Genomic DNA, 14,223 nt, shown 5'->3' with positions numbered 1-14,223 from the left:
AAACCGCAATTAGAAGTGTGAATGCATCTTTTCGCAGGAACTTTTCTCCTAGAAAATGCATGTGCACAAAATGTTTTGAACGAAGCCTTAAAGGAACCGCGACTTGGGTGCGTTTAACGCAAACAGCATTGCGCATCTCTATCTCCTGTCCTTTTGCATATTTCTCTTCGCCATTCTGTCGGGCCTTTCAAAATCGCACTAAGCTCGTCGCCTTATAAGGAGCAGAATCTTCTTTTTTTGGGTGACAAATGTGCATTCAGGTGAACGGGCCAGCCCTATTGGACACACAAATCCGCGCGCAAATTGTTCAAACAACACCGCAATCGGAAGTGTGAATGCAGCCTTTTGCAGGAACTTTTCTCCCAGAAAACGCATGTGCGTAAACATTTTTTGAACGAAGCCTTGTGCCCCGTACACACGAGCGGATTTTCCGTCTGAAAAATCTTGGATGGTTTCCGCTCGAGCTCGAGTTCTCTGAACTTTACCGCCAAGAACGCGGTGACGTACAACACTACGACGAGCCGAGAAAATGACGTTCAATGCTTCCGAGCATGCGTCCAATTGTTTTCCGAGCATGCGTAGGAATTTTGCACGTCAGAATTGCTACAGACGATCGGAATTTCCGATCGGAAAAATTGAGAACCTGCGCTCAATCTTTTGCTGGAGGAAATTCCGCCAGTAGAAGTCCGATGGAGCGTACACACGGTCGCATTTTCCCACCAAAAGCTCTCATCGGTCTTTTGCTGGCGGAATTTCCAAACGTGTGTACGCGGCATTACATAAGTCGCGATTTGGGTGCGTTTTAACGCAAACAGCATTGCGCATCTCTATCTCCTGCCCTTTTGCATATCGCTCTTCGCCATTCTGTCGCGCCTTTCAAAATCGCACGAAGCTCGTCGCCTGAAAAGGAGCAGGAGCTTCTGTTTTTTTTGGGCGACAAATGTGCATTCAGGTGAACGGGCCAGCCCTATACCACGCGCAAAACCGCGCGCAAATTGATCAAACAAAACCGCAGTCGGAAGTGTGAATGCAGCCTTTCGCAGGAACCTTTCTCCCAGAAAACGCACGTGCGTAAACATTTTTGAACGAAGCCTTATGCCCCGTACACACGAGCGGATTTTTCCGTCGGAAAAATCTTGGATGTTTTTTCTGACGGGATTCCGCTCAAGCTTGGCTTGCATACACACGGGTCACACAAAAGTTCTCTGAACTTTCGACCGTCAAGAACGCGGTGATGTGCAACACTACGACGAGCCGAGGAAATGGAGTTCAATGCTTCTGAGCATGCGTCCAATTGTTTCCAAGCATGCGTAGGAATTTCGCACGTCGGAATTGCTACAGGCGATCGTAATTTCCGATCGGAACTTTTTCTATTGGAAAAATTGAGAACCTGCTTTCAATCTTTTGCTGGAGGGAATTCCGCCAGCTAAAGTCCGATGGAGCGTACACACACACGCGCGCGGTCGCATTTTCTGACCAAAATCTGTCATCGGTCTTTTGCTGGCGGAGTTTCCGATCGTGTGTGTACGCGGGTCGCGATTTGGGTGCGTTGAACGCAGACAGCATTGCGCATCTCTATCTCCTTTCCTTTTGCATATTGCTCGTCTCCTTCTTCTAGGACGCCGCCTTGCGTTCTCCTCCTTCCCAGGCATCGGCGTTGAGCTGCGGAAACCTGATGCTCAGACAGGTGTTCACTGATCCCCCCCCCCCTCCCCTCCGATCACCTGGGAAGGAGAAGTGTCTTGTACGAGCCCCGGAGGCTTTACGTTCCAGCAGTGCGCACGTTACAGGAGGGGAGGGGGGGGTGAGAAGGAGGAACACTCAGCTCAGTGCAGGGAGAGGGAAGAGAGTCGCACCGCCAGCACAGGCTTATAATACACAACAAAAGTCTCCAGGATCGCAGACCTTCCACAGAGAAAAAAAAAAAAAAACGCAGGGAACTGCCTTTTGGCTTTTGTGCCTCTAACCGGATTCCAGGAGCCGCCGCAACATCGCCACACCTTCTGCTGGAGCTTGTCACCGTCTACTGATCCGCAGGCAATCCCTGTGGATGGGTGACTCACAAGAAAGCATCACAGCCGTATCGTCTCTGGAAACTGCTGCAGCGCTCCTGGGATCTTCAAGGTGAAACAGTTTTCTGGGGGGGGGGGGGGGGGGGAGAGAATCGCCTTTTTTTTTTTTTCCTGTTGGATGCGGCGGCTTCTATTCCCCCCTCCAGCCAATGGTTGAAGGAGCTCCCAGCCTACACCGGCCTTTTCCCATCAGCCTGAAAGGTGAGTCTCCGGATTATATCGGTCTGTAGAGTAAGACGCAAAGGCTGCTGCGGCCAGGGGAGGGGGGGGGCGCTCGCCTCGTTGTGGAACGGACGGCCAGGCTGTAGAATTAACTTGGTGGGATTAAAAATTCAGCAACTAAATCGTCATCTTTTTTATTCCTTCGCCTCGTCTGGGGGGGGGGGGAAGAATAATTTAGGAGGATGGACGCAGGTGGTGTTATAGTACCGGTAGGATGAGAGTCGGGAGATGCGATTATTTGGAGAAAAAATAAAATGCCAAAGAGACCTTTGGCGGATGATCGTTTTTTTCACCCCGCGAGGAAAAGTCGATTAGCGAGGTTGGATTGCGTTGTTGTGTGTGTCCGCCTCTGTTGGTGGTAACATCACGCCCCACATGTGGCAAAAGAGGACTGAAGAAGTCTGATAGGTGGCTGAAGTGATGGCGGAATTGTGATGTCATAGAGCGAAGCGCCCGGGTGCTGAGGATCGGCGTTCATGGCTTTGGAGAGAAAATTGGCAGTTCGGTTTGTTATGGCGTCGGGGATCTTCCCGATGTGTGGGGTCAGTGTGGGGTCTTATGCCGTTGGTGCTGAAAGGCTACCGGCACGGGAGGAGGTGAGTAGGCAGAATGGGGGTATTAATGTTGGGGTAAGCTTGTGGTAGCCTTGGCTCTTAGGGGTTAAATATTAGGGAGACATAAGTGGTGAGGACTTACTTTAGGTGTAAGGTTTGGGTTAAACTTGACTCTTAGGGGTTAAATGTTGGGAAAAATTAAGTGGTGAGGACTTACTTTAGGGGTTAGCTTTGTGTTAAGCTGGATCCTTAGGGGGGAATTCTCCTTGGGGAGAATTAAAGTATAAGTACTTTAAGGGATAGGTTTGTTTTAGGTTTGACTCTTGGGTGCTAAATATTGCAGGCGGGTTAAGTGGTAAGAACTTACTTTAGAGGTTGGGGTTTTTTGTTAAGCTTGGCTCTTAGGGGGTTAAATGTTGGGGGGTTAAGTGATAAAAGCTTACTGTTGGGGTTAGATTTGTGTTACGCTTGATCCTTTTTGGATTAAATGTTGGGGAGAATGAAGGTATAAGTACTTACTTTAAGGGTTAGGTTTGGGTTAGGCTTGACTCTTGGGGGTTAAGTTTTGGGGGACGTTAAATGATAAGGGCTTACGTTGGGGGTTACGTTTTTTGTTAGGCTTGGCTCTCAGGGCTTAAATATTGGGGGAGGTTAAATTGTAGCAGCTTACTTTAGGTGTTAGGTTTGTGGTAGGCTTGACTCTTAGGGGTTACATGTTGGGGAGACATAAGTGGTAAGGACTTACTTTAAAGATTAGGTTTGGGTTAGGCTTGGCTTTTGGGAGTTACATTATGAGGGAGGTTAAATGGTAAGAGCTTACTTTAGGTGTTATATTTGTATTAGGCTTGACTCTTAGGGGTTAAATGGGGAGAATTACATGGTAAGGACTTACTTTAAGGGTTAGGTTTGGGTTAGGCTTGGCTTTTAGGGGTTACATTTTGGGAGACGTTAGGTGGTGAGGGCTTACTTTAAGGATTAGGCTTGACTCTTAGGGGTTGAATGTTGGGGAACACATTAAGTGATAAAAGCTTAGTTTAGGTGTTGGCTTTGTGTTAGGCTGGATCCTTAGGGGTTAAATGTTGGGGAGAATTAAGGGATAAGTACTTACTTTAAGAGATAGGTTTGTTTTAGGCTTGACTCTTGGAGGTTAAATGTTGCAGACAGGTTAAGTGGTAAGAACTTACTTTAGGGGTTGGGTTTTTGTCAGGCATTGCTCTTAGGGATTAAATGTTGGTGGGGGGGAGGGAGTAAGGCCTTACTTTAAGGGTAGGTTTGTGGACTTTGGGGAGAATTAAGTGGTGAGGGCTTACGTTTAGGGTTAGGTTTGGGTTAGGCTTGACTCTTAGGGGTTAAATGTTGGGGAAAATTAAGTGATAAAAGCTTAGTTTAGAGGTTAGTTTTGTGTTACGCTGGATCCTTAGGGGTTAAATGTTGGGGAGAATTAAGGGATAAGGACTTACTTACTAAGAGATAGGTTTGTTTTAGGCTTGACTCTTGGGGGTTAAATATTGCAGGCAGCTTAAGTGGTAAGAGCTTACTCTAGAGGTTGGGTTTTTTGTTAAGCTTGGCTCTTAGGGGTTTAATGTTGGGGGTTAAGTGGTGAGGCTTACTTTAGAGGTTGGGTTTGTGTTAAGCTTAATCCTTAGGGGGTAAATGTTGGGGTGACATAAGAAGTAAGGGCTTACTGTAGGTGTTAGGTTTGGGTTAGGCTTGACTCTTAGGGGTTACGTTTTGGGGGGGCTTTAAGTGATAAGGGCTTACTTTAAGGGTTAGGTTTTTTTGGTTAGGCTGGGCTCTCAGGGGTTAAATATTGAGGGAGGTTAAATGGTAACAGCTTACTTTAGGTTTTAGGTTTGTGGTAGGCTTGACTCTTAGGGGTTAAATGTTGGGAAGAATTAAGGGGTAAGAGCTTACTTAGGGGTTAGCTTTGGGTTGAGCTTGACTCTTAAGGGTTAAATGTTGGGGGGTGTTAATTGGAGAGGGCTTACTTTAAGGGTTAGGTTTGAGCTAGGCTTGACTCTTAAGGGTTAAATGTTGGGGGATGTTAATTGGAGAGGGCTTACGTTAAGGGTTAGGTTTGAGCTAGGCTTGACTCTTAAGAGTTAAATGTTGGGGATGTTAATTGGAGAGGGCTTACGTTAAGGGTTAGGTTTGAGCTAGGCTTGACTCTTAAGAGTTAAATGTTGGGGGATGTTAATTGGAGAGGGCTTACGTTAAGGGTTAGGTTTGAGCTAGGCTTGACTCTTAAGAGTTAAATGTTGGGGATGTTAATTGGAGAGGGCTTACGTTAAGGGTTAGGTTTGTGTTAGGCTTGGCTGTTCGAGGTTAAATGTTGCGAGCGGGTGAAGTGGTAAGGTCTTACTTTAAGGGTTAGGTTTGCGTTAGGAATGGCTCTTAGGGGTTACCTGTTGGGGGGGCTCGAGTGACTTACGCCTGGTACACACCATGAGACAATTGAATGAACGATCGTCCGTTTTTTGTTTTGTTTTTTGCATGCCAATCTCATATGAAAAATAATAGAGCTTACTATATGGAAATTCTCCTACCGCAGAATAGGAATTTGGAAGTGATGTCATGGATTGTATTTTCGGATGATGATAACGGTACAGATTGAATGAAAATTGTGTGATCTGATATCCTACGAGATGATTTCCCATGAATTGCTGCGATCAGCTCTGGAAAGCTTTATACTAACGATCGGATTATCGCACGATCGCTTCAAAATTTGTATTTTCTCGTGTGCGATTTTCTGATCGTGTGTACGGGCCACAAGGCTTACGTTAGGGGTTAGGCCTTTGTAGGGCTTGGCTCTTAGGGGGTAAAATGTTGGGGGGGGGTGGTTGGTGATTACGTGTTTACTTTAAGGGTTAGATTTTTGTTATGCTTGGCTCTTAGGGGTTAAATGTTGGGGGAGGGGGTTGTTAAGTGGTAAAGTGTGTACTGTAAGTGTTAGATTTGTGTTAGACTTGATCCTTACAGGTAAAATATTAGGAAGAATTACGGGGTAAGGATTGATTTAAGAGTAAGGTTTGTGTTAAGCTTGTCTCCTCAGGGGTTAAATGTTGGGGGGAGGGGGTGATTAGGTGTTTACTTTAAGGGTTAGATTTGTGTTAGGCTTGATTCTTCTTGATTCGGGGTAAAGACTTGCTTTAAGGGTTAAGTCTGTGCTAGGAATGGCTTTTAGGGGTTAAATGTTGGGGAGGCGGGTAAAGTGGTAAGGACTTATTTTACAGGTTAGATTTGTGTTAGGCTTGGCTCTTAGGGGTTAAAAGATTTGGAGGGGGGTAAGTGGTAAGGTGTTTACTGTAAGGGTTAGATTTGTGTTAGGCTTGGCTCTTGAGGATTACATTTTGGGGGAGGTTAAAAAGTAAGAGCTTACCTTAGGGGTTCGATTTTTGTAAAGCTTGGTTCTTAGGGGATTGGGGGGGGGGTGGTTGGTGATTACGTGTTTACTTTAAGGGTTCAATTTTTGTTATGCTTGGCTCTTAGGGGGTTAAATGGTGGGGGGAGGGGGTGTAAAGTGGTAAAGTGTGTACTGTAAGTGTTAGATTTGTGTTAGACTTGATCCTTACAGGTAAAATATTAGGAAGAGTTACGGGGTAAGGACTTGATTTAAGGGTAAGATTTGTGTTAAGCTTGTCTCTTCGGGGGTTAAATGTTGTGGGGGGGGGGGCTAAATGGTAAGAGCTTACTTTAGGGGTTTGATTTTTGTAAGGCTTGGTTCTTAGGGGTTAAATGTTGGGTGGGGGGGGGGTAGGTGATTAGGTGTTTACTTTAAGGGTTAGATTTGTGTAAGACTTGATTCTTATGAGTAAAATATTAGGGAGAATTACGGGGTAAAGACTTGTTTTAAGGGTTAAGTCTGTGCTAGGAATGGCTTTTAGGGGTTAAATGTTGGGGAGGGGGGGGTAAAGTGGTAAGGACTTATTTTACAGGTTAGATTTGTGTTAGGCTTGGCTCTTAGGTGTTAAAAGATTTGGATTGGGGGGGGGGGGGGGTACGTGGTAAGGTGTTTATTGTAAGGGTTAGATTTGTGTTAGGCTTGGCTCTTGGGGATTACATTTTGGGGGAGGTTAAATAGTAAAAGCTTACTTTAGGGGTTAGATTTTTGTTATGCTTGGCTCTTAGGGGTTAAATGTTGGGGGAGGGGGGTGTAAAGTGGTAAAGTGTGTACTGTAAGTGTTAGATTTGTGTTAGACTTGATCCTTACAGGTAAAATATTAGGAAGAGTTACGGGGTAAGGACTTGATTTAAGGGTAAGGTTTGTGTTAAGCTTGTCTCTTCGGGGGTTAAATGTTGTGGGGGGGGTAGGTGATTAGGTGTTTACTTTAGGGGTTAGATTTGTGTAAGACTTGATTCTTATGAGTAAAATATTAGGGAGAATTACGGGGTAAACTTGCTTTAGGGGTTAAGTCTGTGCTAGGAATGGCTTTTAGGGGTTAAATGTTGGGGAGGGGGGTAAAGTGGTAAGGACTTATTTTACAGGTTAGATTTGTGTTAGGCTTGGCTCTTAGGTGTTAAAAGATTTGGATTGGGGGGGGGGGGGGGGTACGTGGTAAGGTGTTTATTGTAAGGGTTAGATTTGTGTTAGGCTTGGCTCTTGGGGATTACATTTTGGGGGAGGTTAAATAGTAAAAGCTTACTTTAGGGGTTAGATTTTTGTTATGCTTGGCTCTTAGGGGGTTAAATGGTGGGGGGAGGGGGTGTAAAGTGGTAAAGTGTGTACTGTAAGTGTTAGATTTGTGTTAGACTTGATCCTTACAGGTAAAATATTAGGAAGAGTTACAGGGGAAGGACTTGATTTAAGGGTAAGGTTTGTGTTAAGCTTGTCTCTTAAATGTTGGGGGAGGTTAAATGGTAAAAATTACTTCAGGGGTTTCATATATTGTAAGACTTGGCTCTTAGGGGTTAAATGTTGGGGGTGGGGCGCTAGGTGATCAGGTGTTTGCTTTAACGGTTAGATTTGTGTTAGGCTTGTCTTTTTGGGGGTTAAATGTTGGGGGGGGTAATTGTAAGAGCTTACTTTAGGGGTTAGATTATTGTAAGGCTTGGCTCTTAGGGGTTAAATGTTGGGGGAGGGGCTAGGTGATCAGCTGTTTAATGTAAGGGGGTAGGTGGGGTAGGTTTGTGTTTGGCTTGACTCTTGGGGGGGTTACATTTTGGGGGGTGGTTAGTTGGCTCAGGTTACTTTAGGGGGTTAGGATTTTGTAAGGCTTGGCTCTTAGGGGTTAAAAGATTTGGAGGGGGGTAAGTGGTAAGGTGTTTACTGTAAGGGTTAGATTTGTGTTAGGCTTGGCTCTTGGGGATTACATTTTGGGGAGGTTAAAAAGTAAGAGCTTACCTTAGGGGTTCGATTTTTATAAAGCTTGGTTCTTAGGGGATGGGGGGGGGGCGCTAGGTGATCAGGTGTTTACTTTAAGGGTTCAATTTTTGTTATGCTTGGCTCTTAGGGGGTTAAATGGTGGGGGGAGGGGGTGTAAAGTGCTAAAGTGTTTACTGTAAGGGTAAGATTTGTGTTAGACTTGATTCTTAGGGGTTACATTTGGGGGGGGGGATAAAGTAGTAAGGGCTTATATTACGGGTTAGGTTTGTGTAAGGTTTGGCTCTTAGGGGTTAATCATTATGGGGGGGGGGGTAAAGTGGCTTATTTGAAGGGTTAGGTATTTGTTAGGCATGGCTTTTATTAATAAATGTTGAGGGGGTGAAGTGTTAGGGTTGGGGTATTGTAGGGGTAGGGGTTACCCATCTGGACAGGGGAGGGTTAAAGCAAAGCAAATTCTCGTTTTGGAGGTTCTGGAAAGGCTTAGAACGTCTGTGTGGTGTGTGCCGCAATTTGTGCCCCCCTAAGAGATCTATAGGGGGTCATTGGGGCAGAAAGTGTAAAGGAAAACCTGACAGAGATTCTAACCCCCTTCCCATTCAATTCCATACTAAGAAAGTCTGGGTTGGAGATTTCTTTCTATTTTGGATAAGGTAGGGAAGGGTTAGAACCTCCGTCATTAAAAAAAAAAAAAATTTGGAGTAGGGACTGGGTGGTGCAAGAAGGCAACAAGCCAAAGTGTTTCAGGAATTCAGAGGTTCTCCTTTCATCAGGGTTTGGTAGTGCTGGGCCGTCTCTTATGTTATAAAAGTCCAGCCTGGTTCGGGGGGTTCAAAAGCCCCCCCCCCCCCTTCATGCTTGGTACTGTTAAACAGGCTCCTATGTCATAATAACCCAACGTGTTTTAGGGTTCAAAAAGTTGGTCTTCCTCAGGGCTTTGTAGTACAGTTAAAAAATGCAACGTATTTCAGGGTTCAAATGCCCCTCCCCCCTTTCATCAAGGTTTGGTACTGCTGTACATTCCCCATGGAAATAAGTCAGCGTTTTTCGGAGGGGTTCAAGTGATTCCTCTTTACCAGGACTTGTTTCTTTCTGTACAATCTCTTTTGTTATAAAAAGTCAACGTGTTTCAGGTTTCTAAGGGCCCCCCTTCATCAGGACTTGGAAATGTTGAACAGATTCTTATGTCAAAAAAATGCAAAATGTATCAGAGGTTCAAAAGAGCAGTCTTCCCCTAGGCTTGGTACCGCTGTACACTGTCTTTTGTAATAAGTCAATTTGTTTTGGGGTTCAAAGGGTCCCCCTTTATCAAGGCTTTGGTTTCAGCTGTACAATCTCTTATGTCAAAATAGTCAATGTGTTTTGGGATTCAAAGGGCCCCCCTTCATCAGGGCTTGCTACTGTTGTACATTTTCTTATGTAATAAGTAAACAGGTTTTGAGGTTCAAAGGAATCCTCTTTATCTGAGCTTCATTTCTTCTGTACAATCTCTTATGTCATGAAAAGTCAACATGTTTCTGGGGTTCAAAGGGTCCCCCTTCGTCAGGGCTTGGCACTGCTGTACATTCTCTTATGTGATAAGTAAACAGGTTTTGGAGTTCAAAAGATTCCTCTTTATCTGAGCTTCATTTCTTCTGTACAATCTCTTATGTCATGAAAAGTAAACATGTTTCGGGGGTTAAAATGGGCCCTCTTTATCAAGGCTTTGGTTTCAGCTGTACAATCTCTTATGTAAAAAAAAGTCAATGTATTTTGGGATTCAAAGGGTCCCCCTTCATCAGGGCTAGACACTGCTATACATTCTCTTATGTAATAGGTAAACGGATTTTGGGGTTCAAAGGGTCCCCCTTCATCAGGGCTAGACACTGCTATACATTCTCTTATGTAATAGGTAAACGGATTTTGGGGTTCAAAGGGTCCCCCTTCATCAGGGCTAGACACTGCTGTACATTTCCTTATGTAATAAGTAAACAGGTTTTGAGGTTCAAAGGATTCCTCTTTATCTCAGCTTCATTTCTTCTGTATAATCTCTTATGTCATGAAAAGTCAACATGTTTCGGGGGTTCAAATGGTCCCCCTTAGTCAGGGCTTGGAACTGCCGTACAATCTCTGGTGTCATACAAAACCAGCGTGTTTTGGGGTTCAAAGGGTCCCCCTTTATTAAGGGAACAGAGTGTGTACAGACTGATACTATTTGGGGGATCTCTGGGGGTAATTTGTGTCCCTCTGGGGAGATTTCCTTTCACTTCCAGTCCTGCAGACAAATCACAGATGAGAAGAAATCTCTCCAAAGTGACGGAAATCCCGTCTTCACCGGCACTAGTGTCCCCAGAGGAGAGATTTCCGCTCTATTCCTTTTCTGGTGACAACTCAAAGTATTGGCTCCTCCCTCACTTCCAGTCCTCTTGCCAATGGTGCCCAGCAAGGTACACTCTGGGTATTAGGAGGTTGTGTCGGGGTACATTTTTTTCCTCCGTCATACTTAAGGCAGCTCTGGTTTTGGGGTTGAGTCACGGTAGTTTTTAGCGTGTTCCCTCCCACAGCAAGAAAAAAAATGTATTCAAATATTTCCGATGTGAATCTTGAAGAACACGGGAATTCCAAGTAGTGACTCTGCGACTTAATCCCGAATCTCCTCGTGTTTTCTATGACTGCTGATGGCTTCTAATAGTTACTGGACTCTTTATTGCCAACAGCAACAGGCGCTTCCTCGCCGTGCCCACCGACGCTCAGAGAGTGGTACAGGACCGCTGGGGACACTGACATACTTTGTCATCCGTACAGAATCTGCCTGTGTGTGTTATGGGGGTATTTCTTATATAGAGGTCTGCTGTCCACCCTTCATTATTGTCTTGGTGCCATTGGATGACTTTAACAGGGATGGTGGGAGCCCCTCATAATGGGCACAGCGGGTGTACAGACCCGGGAACTCAGCACAGGGCTGGTGGGAACCCCTCATAATGGGCACAGCGGGTGTACAGACCGGGAACTCAGCACGGGGATGGTGGGAGCCCCTCATAATGGGCACAGCGGGTGTACAGACCCGGGAACTCAGCACAGGGATGGTGGGAACCCCTCATAATGGGCACAGCGGGTGTACAGACCCGGGAACTCAGCACAGGGATGGTGGGAACCCCTCATAATGGGCACAGCGGTTGTACAGACCCGGGAACTCAGCACAGGGATGGTGAGAACCCCTCATAATGGGCACAGTGGGTGTACAGACCTGGGAACTCAGCGCAGGGATGGTGAGAACCCCTCATATGGGCACAGCGGGTGTACAGACCCGGAACTCAGCACAAGGATGGTGGGAGCCCCCCATAATGGCACAGCGGGTGTACAGACCTGGGAACTCAGCGCAGGGAGGTGAGAACCCCTTCATAATGGGCACAGCGTGTGTACAGACCCGGGAACTCAGCACAGGGATGGTGAGAACCCCTCATAATGGGCACAGTGGGTGTACAGACCCCGGAACTCAGCACAGGGATGGTGGGAGCCCCTCATAATGGGCACAGCGGGTGTACAGACCTGGGAACTCAGCGCAGGGATGGTGAGAACCCCTCATAATGGGGCACAGCGGGTGTACAGACCCGGGAACTCAGCACAGGGATGGTGGGAACCCCTCATAATGGGCACAGCGGGTGTACAGACCCGGGAACTCAGCACAGGGAGGGTGGGAACCCTCATAATGGGCACAGTGGGTGTAAAGACCCGGGAACTCAGCACAGGGATGGTGGGAGCCCCTCATAATGGGCACAGTGGGTGTACAGACCTGGGAACTCAGCGCAGGGATGGTGAGAACCCCTCATAATGGGCACAGCGGGTGTACAGACCCGGGAACTCAGCACAGGGAGGGTGGGAACCCATCATAATGGGCACAGTGGGTGTACAGACCCGGGAACTCAGCACAGGGATGGTGGGAGCCCCTCATAATGGGCACAGTGGGTGTACAGACCCAGGAACTCAGCACAGGGATGGTGGAACCCCTCATAATGGGCACAGCGGGTTACAGACCCGGGAACTCAGCACAGGGATGGTGGGAGCCCCTCATAATGGGCACAGTGGGTGTACAGACCTGGGAACTCAGCGCAGGGATGGTGAGAACCCCTCATAATGGGCACAGCGGGTGTACAGACCCGGGAACTCAGCACAGGGAGGGTGGGAACCCCTCATAATGGGCACAGTGGGTGTACAGACCCGGGAACTCAGCACAGGGATGGTGGGAGCCCCTCATAATGGGCACAGTGGGTGTACAGACCCGGGAACTCAGCACAGGGATGGTGGGAACCCCTCATAATGGGCACAGCGGGTGTACAGACCCGGGAACTCAGCACAGGGATGGTGAGAACCCCTCATAATGGGCACAGTGGGTGTACAGACCCGGGAACTCAGCACAGGGATGGTGGGAGCCCCTCATAATAGGCACAGCGAGTGTACAGACCCGGGAACTCAGCACAGGGATGGTGGGAGCCCCTCATAATGGGCACAGCAGGCCCCCCTGATATAGATAGAACTGTTAGCTGTTTAGCAGATCAGCTTTGGTTGTCATATACAGAGGAACTATACTGTACTATTCTTCTGAAATATTAAAAATGGTCACATGTAATGAAAAGGGGGTGAGCGTTTAATCCACATTTGGGGGGGGGAAAAATATTTTTTTGTTAAACTCTCTGCAATGATCACCCATTAAACTGCCAGACTTCCCCGGGAGATGGGGGACAGTGATGGGTTCTGCTCATTGAGCCAGGCATGGAGCGACAATAATGCGATGAGGCGCTCTGCGCCCGGATTAGACGGGTTGGAAAATTTCAGAGCACTTTTTATTTTTGATCTCTGCTGACTCCGGAGCCCTTCCAGTGTGTGTTTTGTGGTGGAGCAGTTCCAAATCCCAGCTGTCTGGGGGACCTCCAGGGTCTACTCTGCCCCCAGGCAGCTGGTGTATGGACTACCAACGACTGCCCACCTATCAGCATCTACTCGGTGGAGATACGGACAGCCTTTTGCAAGGTCTAGAAGTCTGCATTTCTGCAGAGCAGAAGAATTGTACAGATTGAACCCGGGGTGTATGTCCAGTTTGTGAAAGCCAACAGATGGTAGATGCTGCGGTTACACCATCTATGGTTTAGATTCTCACTTTTGCACCCCGGGCCGGGACAAGGGGAGCACAGGCGGGCAGCTGCCCTGGGCACTGTGGTATTATGTGAGGTGGGGAGGGAGGATTTATGTTGGAAGAGGAAATTTGAGGGGGGTAAGTATTGTTCTTCTAGGAGGGGAAATTTAGGGGGTGATAAGAATGGTGATTTATTGAGATTTGTTTTAGGAGGGGGGGGGGGGGGGGGTGGTAGGAAGAAGATTTGCACTAGGAGGGGGATTTGTGAGGGGAGGAGGGATTCAGAGTGGGGGGGGGGGTGTATACTAGGATGGGAAATCTTTGGGGTAGAGGATTTGTGCTAAGAAGGTTGATTTTTGTGGGGGAAGGAGCATTTGAGCTAGGGGGGTGAGGGGGTAGAATTGTGATAGGAGGAGGGACTTCAGCAGAGGGGTGGATTTGTACTGGGCGGAGGGGGGAATTTATGCTTAGAGAGAAAGCATGCAGGGGCTTATGTTTTTTTTTTTGAGGAAGGGGGGATTTTTGCTGGCACAATGGTCATACATCTTGGGGGGGGGGGGGGGGGGTGCAGTTTGGTATTTTCTCCCTAGGCTCTAGATATCCTTGTACCGGCACTGACTGCACCCTCCTGATAACAAGGGACTCCCACCCTCCTAGTTAGACTTTACTAACCAAGCGCCCGTTCACCCCTATGCGTCCCGCAGCTCCTGGTTGTTAGCACGCTGTTTATACAGACAAAAGTGCAACAACCATTTTCATATATTATACTGTAATAATTCGTTCTGCCACTAGGTGGTTATGTTGGCTGAAATGTAATGTTATTTCTGGTGGAACTACATGATTATGATGTCATTTCCTTTCTCTGTGTTCATGTTGTTTCCAATAAAACAAGAAGGGCTAAGCCATGTGTTCAGCACCACCTTGACTGGCGAGGGTCCAACACAC

General features: G+C 47.1%; 1 protein-coding gene across 4 annotated transcripts in view; it reads left to right on the top strand.

Moving 5' to 3' along the window:
• PLEKHG5 (pleckstrin homology and RhoGEF domain containing G5) overlaps window positions 1-14,223 on the top strand; it is a 504,862-nt gene that overhangs the window by 154,208 nt on the left and 336,431 nt on the right. The window contains exon 1 of one of the 4 annotated variants that reach the window (XM_077458337.1): window positions 1,772-2,124. The exons of 2 other annotated variants lie outside the window; for them this stretch is intronic. The gene's annotated coding sequence lies outside the window, so the exon portion shown is untranslated. Of the gene's footprint in view, window positions 1-1,771; window positions 2,125-2,144; window positions 2,274-14,223 lie in introns of those variants that run through there. One more of the 4 variants, XM_077458336.1, reaches the window with a different exon arrangement.

The sequence above is a fragment of the Lithobates pipiens genome, unplaced genomic scaffold (genome assembly GCF_037356315.1).
Source record: "Lithobates pipiens isolate NorthernLeopardFrog02 unplaced genomic scaffold, aLitPip1_a1.2 Scaffold_27, whole genome shotgun sequence".
Lineage (NCBI taxonomy): Eukaryota > Metazoa > Chordata > Amphibia > Anura > Ranidae > Lithobates > Lithobates pipiens.
The sequence above is the reverse complement of the archived record's forward strand: the minus strand, read 5'-3'. Positions and strand labels throughout refer to the sequence as shown.